Source organism: Chionomys nivalis, chromosome 24, assembly GCF_950005125.1.
Source record: "Chionomys nivalis chromosome 24, mChiNiv1.1, whole genome shotgun sequence".
NCBI classification, from domain to species: Eukaryota; Metazoa; Chordata; class Mammalia; order Rodentia; family Cricetidae; genus Chionomys; species Chionomys nivalis.
In genome coordinates, this window is record NC_080109.1 from 8,064,805 (window position 1) to 8,081,350 (window position 16,546).

General features: G+C 37.4%; 1 protein-coding gene across 2 annotated transcripts in view; it reads right to left on the reverse strand.

Moving 5' to 3' along the window:
- The window catches only part of Fstl5 (follistatin like 5), a 402,285-nt gene extending 386,510 nt beyond the window's left edge, over nucleotides 1-15,775 (reverse strand). For both annotated transcript variants that reach the window (XM_057756992.1, XM_057756991.1), the window contains exon 1: nucleotides 15,342-15,775. The gene's annotated coding sequence lies outside the window, so the exon portion shown is untranslated. The remainder of the gene's footprint in view (nucleotides 1-15,341) is intronic.
- Nucleotides 15,776-16,546: the final 771 nt, after the last annotated feature.

A 16,546-nucleotide genomic window follows, 5' to 3' on the forward strand; every position in this document is an offset into this window, starting at 1 on the left:
TATCCTATCTTGGAATAGGCCTTCTGTAGAGTTTAATAAGATATTTCAACTGTATTGCTGTCTTCCTCCAACTATTTCTCATTGATCTATACCTATAAAATTAATGTTTGATGTATATAGATTACTTAAGCTAATGAAAGGCATGTTTCTGGTAGGTTTATCTGGTCTCAGATAATTTTGTTATCTGAGATGAAGTCTTATGAGTTACCTTGAATCTAGCAAATTTCTGAGCAATTTTTAAAGAAACTTGGCAACTAAAACAGATAAATACTCATATAGTACCTCAGTACAATTCCAGAAAACATTTAAAAATAAATAAATAAGATTTACATTTTACATTTTAGTGTGATTATTATTATTGCACTTAAGTTCTTCTATGCCCGGCTTTCAAGTTCAGTCACCATAGACCAAATACACACAATTCCAGGATTCTGGTGTATTCTCAAGGTTTCATATATCAATACACAACTATATTAAAACATTTATCTTCATAATAGGTATGCAAATTCCAATGAATTGAATTGTTTTGTAGGCCATTTGTACATTATAACACATTATAAAACTAGAATATTACACGTTGCAGGCTAAGGATGGTTAAGTTAGTGCCTATTGACAAATGGAATGATCATTTATACGGTTGGCAATTCCACAAACTATATTTGTGTTCATTTTAACATGTAAACGTGTTTTACAGCCTCACTCACAATAACACCATATGAAACTTCTCCAAGTCTGAGTGATTTATGACTCTACCTGAGTCAGGCCTTATTAACTTGCATTTCACAAAGAAATGATCTGTCAAACCATTTTAGAAAAGAATGCAACTTATTTCATCTGAAATGAATTTGAAGTGCTGTAATGATTACATAGTATAAACTGAGGGGAAAATACTACATTTGTAGGACACCTAAAAAAAAATATGGACATGGAACAAGCCAATAAACAAACAAAACAACCTTTAAGGTTACTTTGCCTGAGCTTGTTTGAGGAAAAGTAACATAAAGTCAGAAGTAAAACCTCTCATTTGTACAATGCAGCATTCGTCATACATCCCTGTATAAAGCTCCCACATAAAAGTAATTGCGAGCCAGGGTGTGGTGGCACATGGGATTAGTCCCAGCACTTGGGAGGCAGAGACAGAGGGTCTCTGAGTTCAAGGTCAGACTTGTCTATAGAGTGAATTTCCAGGACAGACAGGGCTGATGTACAGAGAAACCCTGTCTCGGGGAAAAAAAAAAAAAAAGGAATTATGAAAAGATCTCCCCCCAAATGAAATGGTTGAATGTGTCTCATTACTCATCGATATGAAAGTGTGAAGAACTTAAAGTGAGATCCATACATTAATAACACTAATCCCACATGAAGTGAAATGAACAGTTATCTCATTAGCAGGTTATATAATAACTAGAAATTGTGAGAGTTGAATTCTATATTGGTTTAGCCAATTTTCCTTCACATTTGTATCATCTACGTTATATAGTACATATATACACATGCATGCTTATATGAACAAGATGAAGTTTTAAATTTTTAAATACGCTATCTTCTGATATTGATATTTAAGGTAATTTAAATGTCATGTTGTCTTTAATTGCTGTCATTAAGATAAAATATTTCAGTATACCAAAAATAGAAGTTCCAATATTTTATTTATTTAGTAATAAGACTTGCACAATACAGTACCATAGACTGAATGGGGCTCACAATACTTTAATAATATGTTTCATTAAAAGAAGTTCACAGTTTTCCAATTCAAAGAATGAAGTGTGTTGAAGGTATAGAGGTGTGGGAACTGGAGAGGTGGCTCGGTGGTGAAGAGCTTCCTGCTACTGCAGAGAACCCAGGTTCCGGCCCTTTCAGAAACTAGGTTTATTACACTCTACTGACTTCCACAGGCACCAGGCACACACATGTTCACAACCAATACACAGATAAATATAAACAAATGTTTACTTAAAGAGAAGAAATAAAGGCATGGCTTCTTTGATTCTTCTGGGAGACACAATCTCCCAGCAAACTGCCTGGGCATCTGGCTCTCACATTTTACCCTCATCAGCGAGGATCCCTTAGGCTTATATGGCAGGAGTTGCACTGTAAATGTCTGAGTTAGGGATGGGCTCCACAACCCACATTTGTGGGTTTTGTAGAAGTCACTCTGTTGCCAAGAGAAGCGAGGAAGAGTGAGGATGTGGCTGCCTAAATATGACCTAAATGAGGACGACACCAACAGACATGCTAATGCGGAAGCGGGGAGCCCAGCGGACCTCAACCTTAGACAAGTACAGGCACTTGAGGAATTTGGAGAGAGGAAGAACTTTTTGCCAAAGAAGGAAAGGCATACTAATTGGTTATCCAATACTGAATGATCAGCCGTGAAACTATGTACATACAAGAAACACTCTACAGACCTAGCTAGCTGTATTTACATATTTAGAAACCACACACACACACAAACACACTTAACAATGATTAAAGAAAAAGAGGGGCTGGGCGGTGGTGGCGCACGCCTTTAATCCCAGCACTCGGGAGGCAGAGGCAGGCGGATCTCTGGGAGTTCGAGGCCAGCCTGGTCTACAAGAGCTAGTTTCGGGACGGGCACCAAAGCTACAGAGAAACCCTGTCTCGAAAAACCAAAAAGAAAAAAAAAAAAGAAAAAGAGGCCATGAATTTGAAGGAAAGCAGGCAAGTGAGTACATAGAAGCGTTTGGGGGGGGAAGGAGGGAGAAATTGATATATTTACATTACAATATCAAAAAATAAAATATGTACTTTAAAATTTAATTAACTAAAAAAAGTTGAGACAAGTAATAATCACCCTGCTCATGCCCTAAGTATAGATCATACTCTCACATGGATCTAAGGCACACATATATGCATTAGAAAAACTTGGAGAAGATTTTCAAAAAGGAGACTTAAACAAATAACAAACATCGTTACTTTTGGTGAACACGTTGGTATTTTGTCCTCAAACAATATTTGATAGTTAGAATTACTTCAGGATAATGTATTTTATTTAGACCAATATTTCATATATGCAGTCTATTTGAACTAAGCAACAAAATTTGAGAACTGAGCCCTTGCCATATTCCTCTGGCAAGTACAGAATTTAATTTATCTGTTGATGTTCCTTCAAGATTTCTTAGACATTTTTTAAACAATGACCCAGTGGGAAGAGCTATATATGGAGACAGTAACCAGCTGCTGGACCACGGTGGGCTTGTCATAATTTAAATACATGAAGCCCATGTACACAGGACAGCAGGATCCAGCCATTCCCAGAGAAACGCTGCAGCTCCACAGATGTTTAAGTGGTGGTGGATCTCCTAAATCCAGAAGGGTTGTTTTGCATTTGAAAGCGCCTTTTTTCTTATACCTGAAGACTATTTTTGAAGAAAAACACAGTGGTACCATAAAGCTCATAACAAAATACCCTTATTGCCTTCCTCAGCTCTCTCCACTGATTCAGAGGCGGCAGTTAAACGGGATGTTGGGCAAAACATATATAATTAAAGGGATGGCCAGGGGAGTGCTAGCCCGGAGAGCAGTTCTCACAGCTGGCACACAGTTGTCCTCAGATTTCATCAGCTACGTCGAGCTATTCATGTAGGGACAAAGCCTTTCACCTTCTTCCAGCCTCAGGAAACAAAGAAACAGGGCACTTGTCAAAAGAAAATGAATGGTTTCAGAAAGTGTTTATTTCCAACTGTTTTTGTGAAATGTAAAGGCATATACTTAAAGAAAGAAAAAAAAGTTTCCAAAACTTGTTTTCTTTTTTTTATTAACAGTTTTAAGCTCAAGAAATTATAGCATTATGGGAACTCTTAACAAAGGAAATAATTCAGGCAAAACTTTGGCACAATTTTGGGGAGTTCTTTCAAGTTTAGTTTCTTGCAAAGGCAAAAACTAACTTTTGGTTTCTTGCCAAGGAAGAGAAAATAAATGTACATTTAACCAAGACATTAATTTTGTAAACTCTTGGGTTTTTTAATTTAACATTATTTCCTTTTGTTTGCCTTTACATGGTTGCATAGTACGATATCCTCCAGGAACAGAATTGCATAGTAACCTTTACATACACCCTAGTTCTCAAACATGTGCGCAAACCCCAAATATTCTAGGCATCTCTGTCTCCCTTATAATGTCAGACTATCTGGAATACTAGATAGATCATTTGAAATGAACACTGGGTCTGAAGGATCAAAGTTTTTAGGCTATATAACCTTCCTATTGAAATATAAAATTCTGAGCAAGTGTACTATGTAATTTAGGAAAAACACACATTTATCTTCAGATATTCACGTAAAGTCACAGAATGTCACCATAACAGGGACAGATAACTTGAGAAATGTCAGGCATGGAAAGAAGAACTTATTTGGGCTCAATGTTTTAGTTGCAGTTTACAAAGCTTTGTTCTGTTTATTCCTGGTTCACAGTCATTTAGAAGACGTTCAGAACATGACCACGGTGTCACGGGTGTTGGCAGCAGACTACTGAGCTGGTCCCTTCACTGAGTCAGAGAGGAGCAACAGAGCGCATACACAACTGATAGAGAACAGCCCCAGTGACTGACCACCTCTAGCTTAGTTCCTCCTTGAAACATTTGCAGCCACTTCAAAATAACACTACCAAAGAGGAAACAGTGATCAACACCTGAGCCTGTGGGTAGTTTTCCTAGAAATTTCAATGAAATTTACATTTTAAAATTTTGTCCTTGCCCCCATCACTCTTGACAAAAGCTAATAATGGTTATTTCATGTTGCAAAATAAATACAGTATTCTAGGGACTTATGAAGATACGTTCCTAGAGTTTCAAGAGTTCGATATTGTTCCAACGTAGAAGTCCAAAGACGCTTTGAAGACAAGGAAAACTGTGCATATTTATGTTACAATGGTACAGAGCAAACACCCCTTGGAGGAGAGGAAGACTTAAGAAGATGACCAGATGTAACTGGAAAAAAACAAAACATCCAACCAGGAAAATACTAAATTATGTATCTCCATGTTCAACTTTCAGGACACATGGGATCATGATGTAAGCTCCAAAGGATCTGAGAAGCTCCGCCCCCAGGGTTTTGCTGTTTGCAGCTTATAAGTCCTGTCTCCACCTTCGGAGTGTGGCTTTCCCTTCTGAGTCCCTAGGGACCTAACAACTGCAGATGAATCCTGGAGAAACAGTCTCCCAAGCAGATTTGTATGTAGCGAACCCAGAAAACACCTTCAAGAAAGTTTCAAATGACTTCCTTCAGATCCTAGACCACATCCTTAGAAGTCTAGCCAACTTTTACGATGCTCGCAAGGCATCTTACCTACTGTACCAGTGCAAACTATTTGGTTTCTTTCCTTTTCTTTAGAAACGCTACCTTCCTCCCTCTGCCCCAACTTTACCCAGACTTTTCCAACCAAATCCCAAGTGCATCAAATCTTTCTTCTCTGGGATCTGCACCTGATTTCCACTGTGGAGCAATTTAAAAACAGCCAGAAAAACCTAAGCTGAATGCCATGACATTTCCTCAGCCATATTGACTAGTCTTTTACAATAAATGCAGCCTACACAAAGTCTAGGAACATGAGAAAAATGTAGATGCATTCTTTTCGCAATGTAAAATAAAGTAATGTGTACAGTCTTTACTCCACTCTCAATGAGTCCTTGTTCTCACTGCTTCCCCATGTGCAGTCATTACTGGCTTTATTTCTTCTGCCAGGTTAGTCTTCCAAGCTCTCCCTCAAACTGTCTTAAGCCCTGTAGCTTAGTTAGCATTATCAGGTTTCTCCAGCCTGCACACCTTCAAACTCTCAGAATTTTCTCCCACAAATAACCTCCAAAGACTTAAGACCCATACTGCAAGCTAAGCAGTGGTGGCACATGTCTTTAATCTCAGCAATTGGGAGGCAGAGGCGGATCTCTGTGAGTTCAAGGCCAGCCTGGTCTATGCGAGCTAGTTCCAGGACAAGCTCCAAAGCTACAGAGAAACCCTGTATCAAAACAAACAAACAACAACAACAACAAATCCATATTGTCAGGTTTACTCACAGCAACAACACCCCTTCTGTGTTATCTGTGTTTTTAGTTAGTAGGAGCATGCAGTCACTACGGTGAATGTACACTACCAAGAAGGAAATTTTAATGTTGGTTTCAGTCTTCAGTGAAAGAAATGGGCTCAAGAACACAACAGCTGACACCAATGTCACCAGTAGATGAGAGGCAGGGCCCACAATGGACTGGCACACTTCTTTCCCTTCTTCCTTCATTTGAACCACTAGCCTATGTGACAGTGCCCCTACCACATTCGTTTACATTCTGCATAAATGGACCCTTTGACAGGACCAGAGGTGTGCTTTGATAAATAGATACATAGATACATAGATAGATACAGATAGACTTTTTTAATGTACCCAAGGGATGTCCAACATTATGTATCTCACAAATTTCCATTACTGGCTTTGGCCAATTTTCACCTATTTCATTGAACATAAGGTGTTGCTAGGCTTCCTAATGAACTTCCTTGGCATAAGAAGAGTTGAACGCTAGACTGCTTGACCCCAACTTATCTTCTTTATTTTCTCCTCACCTGATCTCCCCATCAGGACCCTGTCATTGAAGAACAACCTGCTGGCTCCAGTCATCAAATGGAAAGAATAATTTACCATGAGCCTTCAACAATTTTCCAATAATAGAACTCTTACCAGTGTGTACTATTTTACAGAATGTTGTCATTCTAGAAGAGTTTATGGTATCACATACGTTTAGACATTCCAACTGTACATTCTTTTCTACAAGGAGCTGTCCCATATACAACATTCTTCCAGGGTAAACTTAATTTACTATTAATTTAAAATTTAAATTGATTTCCTAATAATCAACATCTCAGGTCCCCGAAATGTATTAATGCCATTTCCATTAGAGTCAAACTTAATTAAATGAATCAATATTTTTTAGAAAAATATATTTCGGAGAACGTAAGTGCTAAGGGTGTAAATCAGTGAGAGGCAAATAATTAACATGGACAGGACCTAGGGTTCCTTCTCCAAGCTGAAAATCAATCAATTAATCAATAAATCAACCAGTAATAATATTATTGACTTTGGGCAGAAGTTATTTAATGGATACCTTGAAATGCTTCTGAGCTGTATTTAAGATAACTTCTTCCTGAGGTTGCAATCTTTCCTTTCAGCAATCTTTTCCTTGTTTCGGCTTAATCATGGCAATTACACACATGGGGGGTGTCCTTTGTGTTGATTGGTTTGCTTTTTTCCTGTCTTTCAGAAGGGACATTTGAACAGGAACTCTGGCTCTGTCATTCATGCTCAGTCCTTGCACCTAAGAGAGGGCCTGGCAAGTAGTTGCTGTGTAATATGGTCACTGAATTTAGTTACACTCTAATGAATATGATTGGAAATGTCTTCAGACATTTACTTAAAATTTAAAAGTGATTTATGTGCTAGATAATCTTTGTTAACTTGTTATCCAGGCAAAAATTCCTTGTATTTTAAGTAAATTACTAAATATATGAGTGCAATGTCATTTTGACATAACTAATGTTTATAAAAAATAAAAATTATAGTCAAATAATTTGCTAGCCTATAACTTAATAATAAAGAAAGTATTATCATAGATTTGATAAATTTTTGGTTTTTCAATGAAGTATTTCTCTGTGAAACAGATTGTAAAAGAGAAAGATTGGGTATCACAGCAGTGAAGAAGACTGCACAACTCAAGAAGCAGTCTAGTCAGATACATTAGGCTGAGTTCTAGTTTGAATCTTCAGACCCACACTCTTATATGAAGACAGCTTACTTTTTGAGTAGTTCGGATCCCTGATTTACTTTTAAATAGCTCAATTAAATGAAGATGAACTGATATCATCTTGATGGTTATATGGCAAAGAGAGGGGGATTGTAACATTGCAAAACCTCAAGTTAGCTGACTTTATCAGAAGGATCCCTACAGTAGTTGAACCTGACCTAATGAAGTAGGTCTGAACTAAGGAAATGAGTCATATCAGTATTCTAACAGCCTTCTAGAAGAGGATTCTGTGAGTTTTGAGCTGCAAATAAATAAATCATGAAAACGATCAGGTAATATCGATGGAGACTTGGCCTCAAACGAGAACTCAGCCTTGGCTGAGTAATTGCAAAAGTCTAAACTGAGAACACAACTATCCCTTATCCCAACTTGCTGTTCAAAACACCAAGAAAAGACTAAATTAAATACCATAGAGTCTTGTACTTTTTATCAAGCAGTAAAACCAAAAATATATGCTTGCTCAAAATTGTACCTTTGTGATGGTAGCTATATATTCATTGTAACAGAACCAGGAGGACTGGGAGCAGAACTTATGAGCACAATATTCTTAGAGCTAGAAGATGACTTGAGTGCAAAAGGGTTGGTGAAAATGCCGGAATTCGTAAAACTACAATAGTTCAAACAGCATGGCTGATTTGGAGGAAAGAACTCATTTTGTTTTTCTTTGCACAGCTTAAGTGAGTACATGAAACTAATGAAAGTCAGATTGACCACTTGCAAGATTCCAAGCCAATTAGTAAGAACAGGGATGAAAGACACACAGAGAATTTCAGCTTGACATCATACAGATTAGAGACATGTCGGTGACTCCAGAGCAACCCACCATTTGTATTCCAACCCCAATCACAGAAAGTCTTGAAGAAGTCTAAGAATTTGTTAGCAGAGTTTGATTACGATCTTCCAGTCATGCAGCAGCTTTCAGTGGGAAGAAGAAATATCCACAGTCTGAACTCCATAGACAATGAAATTCTTTAATGTTTGATCTCTATCTACACGTGGGGTTTTAAGTACACGAAATGAAACCATATCTGTAGATCACTGACAATATATATGGTATAATAAGTGTCATCAAATAATTTAGCTGTTATTGATACTATTCATGGTTGTTATTGCGGGAAATGAGATTGTTATCAATGTATTACCTATTGCATGAATAGTCAGACTGAGTCAGAATAAAGATGACAAAAGCAAAGAATACAAAATGGAAACTAAGAAAAGCTACATTAAAGGTGGGAAGAAACTTTAAGATATTTGTTTTGAAGAAGCTGGAGAGATGGCTCAGAGGTTAAGAGCACTGCCAGCTGAGTTCAATTCCCAACACCCACATGGTAGCTCACAACCATCTACAATGAGATCTGGTGCCCTCCCCTGACATGGAAGTGTATATGCAGGAGGAGTATGGTATACACAATAAATAAATAAATCTTAAAAAAACAAAAGATATTTGTTTTGAGAACAGTGTATGAAAAGATGTGTAATGTACCAATAGGTTATGGAATTAGGAAGAGGGGACATGTGAGTAGTGATGATATGCTGAATTTGTGGTATTTGTGCTACTGATGTGAACTAAGAAGTAAAATGTCCAGAAAAAAATTCTGGAAACTTATTAATGAAATACAAAGCTAGGTAAGAGCTATGGATTTGCAAAGTATCCCTGAAAAGAATAATTTTACTCTGAATTGAAAGAGCTTCCCATACGACTAAACAGAGGAGGCATGAGATTGATTCAAATTCCAAATGAATGGTAGATTCTATAGGGTAAAACTTCCAAAACTGTTGGTTTTTTCTAATAGGTTCACTTCTAGAAACACTGTGTGTTGGACAAAAAAAAAAAAAAAAAAAAAAAAAGTGCTATCATTTTTCTGCTTTGAGCTTTCCCCACATCTCCCTGAAAACAACCTTACAAAGTAACAACCTTACAAAGTGTTCTTACGACCTCCTTTGGGATCCATTTGGTAAGACAAGCATAAACTTGTGTAATGAGGATGCCTTTGGGAAAGTGATGCAAGTCTGTGGCTCACCTGGGATCTGGGCAGGGGTTACACCCACAGGGGTATGTTCTTCACCTGAGCCTTCTGACCTGAAAGCATAGTAACCCAGCTAGTGCTTACTATGCCCCTTTACCTCCTAAGGAACTCGAAACAAAAGAGGAAACCACAGAAAGTGACACTAAACTGTGTAACACCCACCTAAGACCTCCCTCTTTGGGATTGTACTTCAAGGTTGGGACGTTTATCTTGATTATTTCATTTGTTCTTGCAGACTATTAAAATTTTGGCAACTTGCTGACCTGAAGGTTTGAATATGACTAGCAGCCTGCAAACACAGATTGCTTAAGTGGGCCGAACTTCCTGTTGCGTTTGTACTTGAATTTTGTCACCTAGATAGGAAAAAATAATGGATTCTTAAGAAACTAATTACTCTCTTCTGCAGTTTCTTCTTCTGCTAGAGATAAAAATGGGAAGCAGTTGCCAATTTTAATACTTAAATAGTCTGTGAGATCAGACAATGCAGTATCCTTAATAATGTTAAATCTAGAGGAAAATTTCTGCAAGAACTTTGGGACCATGGACAGAAAAGTGTGCCTACTCAACAGTAATGTTTATAATAATTTCAATAGAATTTACCTTCTAAAGAAATACCTTAAGGAAATAATGAGAGTCATTCACTGTGGAATAGGTAGAATAGGAACAAACACACCAAATGAACAAGTGACCGTGGTCAACAACTAGACATGTATAATGGTTTGGAGAGCCTAGATTTTTTTGAAGATCTTAGTTCAAGATGAAGCTACTCATCTTCCCCAAATCCACCATATCTGTACATAAAAATGATACACAAGGAACAAATACATCTATGTGCATAAATATTTATATACATGAAGTTTATGACTCATGACCAGATGAGATGTAGGAAACCTCTCTCTTGTATGGTATTTCTCTTACAGGAAGTAATTCTCTAAGTTTTTATTTAAAATATCTGGGAAATATTTGATATGTGCTTCTAGGTTTTATACGTAAAGTGACTGTAGTAAACACCTTCACAATATTGCATAATGTTAAATGATGACTAAAGTGACTTAAGATAAAGAATAATATATATCTATTAAAACATTTGGATGGTGCTGTGTGTCGTGTGTGTGTGTGCATGTGTGTGTGTTCTTTTCAGACATGATAAATAAAACCTGCCTTCAAAACTACAGGTTTAAATATCAACAGGTAGACTGTTGGGGAGCACCAAGTGAAACTACCATTAGCATCTCCAAGGCTGTGCCTTTGAAACATGGAGGGCTGACCTTCTTTTTTCCCAGAGAGATAGCGCAGACCTTAATTGATCCTGGCTTGTGGCAGAAGACTTCAGATTGCAGAAAATGTGAGTGCATGATCACAGGGAATGTAAGGAATGGGCCTGTCATGTACATAAGGAAATTACAGGATTTTTATAGACTAAAAAAATGTCTTCTGGTTTTTAAAACAATATTGAATGTCGAATTGCTGGAAATGATCCAGTTCTGAAATCATGGGTAAATTGTCTTCATTTTAGCGTCTCTGAAGAATGTGGTTTGTGCATAAATTTTAATTGCTACCTTAAAGCTACTTAGTGAGAAACATGCATCTGTAAAGTACGTTTGCCTGAACTGTCAATTATAATGAGTACATTTTTAAAAACTCAGCCACAAAGTATTTCTAAGTCTTCTGTGTTACCTGTGCTATGAGCCAGTTGCAAGTTAGAATAATATTCTCTGTATTCATGCAAATGAACTCACTAAGCAGCATCTTTACTTATTGATTCATATAGGATGAAATCAAAAGCTACTTTGAAGTAATATTAATGAATTGGTTTTAAAGAAAGTTCAGAGTTAAGATAAGCTTTATTCCCCAAACAATATGTAAGAAATGGTCATATACAAGAAGAAAAAATAATTCATATTTTTGTAACATCCAGGCTATTTTCCTTAGGAGTACATGACTTATTATCAGAAGATGAAGAAACCCATTTATTTCTATTTCTTTTACATGCAGTAATTTTCAAATTCTTTATAAGAAGTGCATTTCCTCAGATATCTGTGTTACTTCTTCCTTGTGCATACATCCCTTCTGCTTTCTTTTTTCTTCAATATTTAACTGCCATTTACTCTAAGAGCCTCTGAAGAACATTTTCATCCAAGACCAAATAAGTGAGCAATCCTCCTCCTAAAGCCCATATGTCCTCAAGTAAACCAGTATAAATAAAACGGATACAAATTGGAAGAAAACTTTGCCAACCAAAAGCATACATTCTATTAAGACCCATTATTTCCATTACTTCTGTATTAAACTGCATGTCCTGAACTCACATCTTTCAGATTATCATCTTGGCATGTTTACTGCAGTTCTGCAAAGATGTGAACACACACATATGAGCATGCGCGCGTGCTCACACGCACATGCACATACAGACACACACAAACAGTAATGCTCATTAAAACAACCCCCATTGACAATAATTCTTTCTCTTTCAGAAAACTGGTGTTAAGAATCACAGGAACCCTGAGATTATCAAACACTATTCCAACCCTTATAACAGCAGTAATTGGTAAATACGAGATGATTTAAACCACAAAGGGATCAATTACTTGGTTGTTTTTTACTGGTTAAATTGGGAAACTGGCATATTTCCTCAAGGGACCATCTAGCTCACCTTACAGAAACTATACCCAGAGGACATTGGTGGCCCCAAATCAGAGGGTGAAAAAGATTGCTTAGAAGGGATAATTGGCCACCTGGTTGTCAAAAGAATGACAACTATAGAGAGTGCTTTTCCTGGCCTATCAGTTCACAACAAATTTTTGAGCTTTATACTACTATACGTGCTAGTATTAGTGCAGTAATTTGATCAAATATGAAAGACTAATTACATGAGTTAAGACTTTATAGTCTCATTGATAATCCTTATGGACATAACCCTATGTTCAATCTCAAAAAACATTCATAGAATTTTGTTATACTTATATGAAACAATTAAAATAAATCTATGTAGCAATTCCTTTTCAATTGATTTTTACCTCAATATGCTTTAAAATCTTGAAAGCAACTTGTACAAGTGATATGATGTATAATTAAATTACTGCAATAATTTACACACTTGCCAAAGATCATCAATTTAAAGCAAGCAGTAGTGCATTTGCATAGCCTTTGTAATGACATAAATTATTATTATAATAATATATAGTGCTTTGGTTTTAAATGTTGCTTTTTTATTTCCATGAATAAGTTAAATTTCATTGTAAGATTGCTTTTTCTGGAAGAGCAATCAATGAATTCACACATTTAACTGTCTTCTCCGTTTCTTTAAAACTGACAGTTTTATTATCTTATAGTGTGTATCATTTTCTTCATTGAAATAAGATTTTCTAATTGCAGTATTGGACTCACTATGGAAGCCTAATTTTCTTACCTCATAACTAAGATATAAAGCTAAATGTACATAAAATCAGGGATTGCATCAATTTGTCCTACTGCTTTAACTTAGCAGTGACCCAGAATGCTGTGATTACCATTAACCTATTAACTTGTATTTAAATATCTCATTGTGGTCACAATAACTTTATCTGTAATAACACCAGATATCGTTGTCATTTATATCATCTGCATAAGGACAGAAAACTTTGTGCAGACAGAAACTAATGATATCTCAAAAACATTGAAATGAATGTAAGGTTCATGTGTGATGGCCTTTCTTTTCAGTTGTAGAATCAAGGGGTGCATGAATGTCTCAAGATTAATAGATTTGAAAATAGCCATCATTCTACTTGAAATTATTTGAAAGTCTGGGTATCTCTATCACTATAATTAATTTTTAAAGCAAACTTTATGATGAAGAGTAAGAAACAAGAATTATATAAAAAGTCATGTTTATCAAAACTTCTTGACTACCTCGTGTGTCTTATTTATTACATATTGCGCATACATGCTCAAATTTTTAATTATTCATGAACCTTTGAACGCAAGATCAGATGACTAACATGAAACCTACAAAGAACCATTATTAAGGGAGAAATGAGAAACAGCTTAAGAGGATTTATTTCTTCTCAGAAGAGTCTGTAGCAACATACATTTCTGATAGCAATCCCTCCTTACAAGCTTCGAAGTAAATAAAATGAAAAATCTCTACTCAGATGAATGAGTTGCAATCATATGTACCAAAACTTCATCCCAATAACTCTAATGTAACTCTACTGCCAATGTCTAAGGCATTTCACAATCCAAAGATATGGACTTAACTTACTACCCCCTGATGTTCTGCACAGCGTACCCTTAGTGAGTTAAGCATGAAGCATTACAGTTCACCTATTCCAATTAACACAAGACATCTACTTGCAACCTGATCTCTACCTCTGAAATGTAAAGAAACAAGCTCTGCCTTTTCCCAGGCATCATTTCCCCTTCATCTCATGTCACTGAATGGCACAAATGGAAGATCACAATACCGTTTCTAAAACAAACCTCACATCTAGATAATACATGCATGAGCTATATGTTCCCACAGCAAGAGCTATGGGAATGCTGAGTAGCTGCCACCATTTAGTAGTCTCTCACTATGAATAGTCTTGTTTGGTGCTTTTCCATGCAGAGTTCTCCTTTCAAGACACAGTGATATCACACTGCCAAATGACAAAAGGAACACAGCTTCAAACGAAAATCTAAGTAGAGAAATGCTCTCTTTTGAGCATGCAAGAGGTTAAAAACTGGCGAAACAGCAAGACGACTTCTCAAACCCAAGCATCCCTGCTCCATCCAATCACCACAGCAGTCAGGACTTTATAATGTAAGCTAATACACTATATTATTCAATCAGTAAATCTCATTTACATTCACCTCTGAACTGAGGGGGGTGTGGAGAGATGACATCTACTAGTCAACAGCAGAACAAACAGTCCCCAACTTGGAAATTCACACGACCTTGGCTGTGAGATTCTTACAGACCGAGTTTTACTAGTTTCATTTGCATCCACAGCACAACAACATATGTAAATGAAGCCAGCATGGCAGAAATATTCCCATCCCTCCTGTCTCCCCTCCAAAACATGTTAACAAGCTCAGTACTTTGCAGTCCATTTTTTTTGAGACATGGGAAATTATTTGTTAACCTGATAGCAGTTCATTCAAATATATTTTTAAATTACCTTCATTTTAAAAAAAACTTGGAGAATTTTATGGCATTCTTACACATATCTGGGGGCTTGATATTGAACACTTAGTAAGCAAAGCCACACTAAAAGTGTTCATCTAAAATACTCATATTGATAAAGACAGATGTATCTTAACATTAACTTCACAAAAACAAACAGCTCTCAACTTCCCTCACACTTTAATAATCATTGTCTTCTGTATTATTAGAACATCTCACATTGTACCTAATTATTATTCCTTTTAATAATAAGACCAAAGTGCAGTCTCAAATTATAGAAATCAGCATTACTTATTCTTAAATTTCTGCATGGCTGTCTGCATTTCTCACCCATTGGCAATCATTTATAACAGTATTCTATTCTTACCTTATTTTAAGTAAGAAGAAAAAAGTCCCCCAAAAGGATTCCTAAACGGTGTGGAAATATGAGTCACAGTTTTAAAGATTAATGAAGAGAAGAAAAAATAAAGACTAAAAGATCATCTTAGGTTGAAAAACAAAATCAAAATACTTTGAGCAAAAACTACAGAAATCTCCAAAGTCACGCCTGAGTGGGCGCCCAGGTTGCAAACATAGGAGTCTCTCCCACGTCCGAGTCGCACTCCTTTGTCAAGTTAAATTGGGTCCTGCTGGTGAAGCGGGTCCCACCAAGGCACAGAGGGTTCCAGTGGGCGTTGCCTCCAGGTGCCCGAGCAGGCGATCCGCTGTCACCCCGGGTTCAGCACCGACACACTGTGGACAGCACCAGCTCCGCTCACGTCCAGTTTGTCTCAGTCTCTGAACCAGGCTGATTCTCGCGCCTCCTCCCTCCGCAAGAGCCAGGCTGCCTGTCAACCCCGGTGTGCCCCGCCCCCACATCTGACGTAACTGTTTTGCATATCAACTCTCCAGGAGGTGAGGGGCGGCCCCTTGACTGGGCTTCTGATGGGTTCTGCCACGGCAATCCAGAGGACCAGATCCAGGCTTGAAAGCAGCGTTGGAATCAGCATTGTTGGACTTGACGCTGCGCTCGGCGAGCCCAGCCGAAACTAGAGGCTGTGGTAGGGTCTGCGCCTCAGCCTTCGCTGGGACCGCGGCTCCCGGGACTCTGTGACCGCACAGCGGGCTAGGGAGACGTGGTTGTCTAATCAGGGGCTGTAAGGGAAAGAACTGAGGATCAGGAAGCATCCAGCCTGGCCAAACATATCAGACCCTTTTGATCTTCCAGACCAAACTTCGCTCTTTCTCATTTGGTTGCGGACAGGCACCTGATTCAGAGTTCTGCTCCTCCTCCGTTCTCAGAGCTGTTGGAGGGAGTCCCTGATGCAGAAACTTGTCTGAAGGGGAGAAATAATTAAATAACTGAGCTCAGGAAGAATATTTGAAAGCTTGTAATGCTCAGCATCACTCGGAAACAGATTTTTTAAGTCACGTGACTGTTCCCTATTTAGCTTCGTGGAGTTGGAGATCCAGGATTTTAAAGAATCATTTTAATTATGTTTTGTTTTAAAACTCTCAGTTTCAACTCCCATAGCCAAATCTAGAAACGTGTGCAATATTTATTGTCCAATACATCACTTGCTCTTTGAAAGA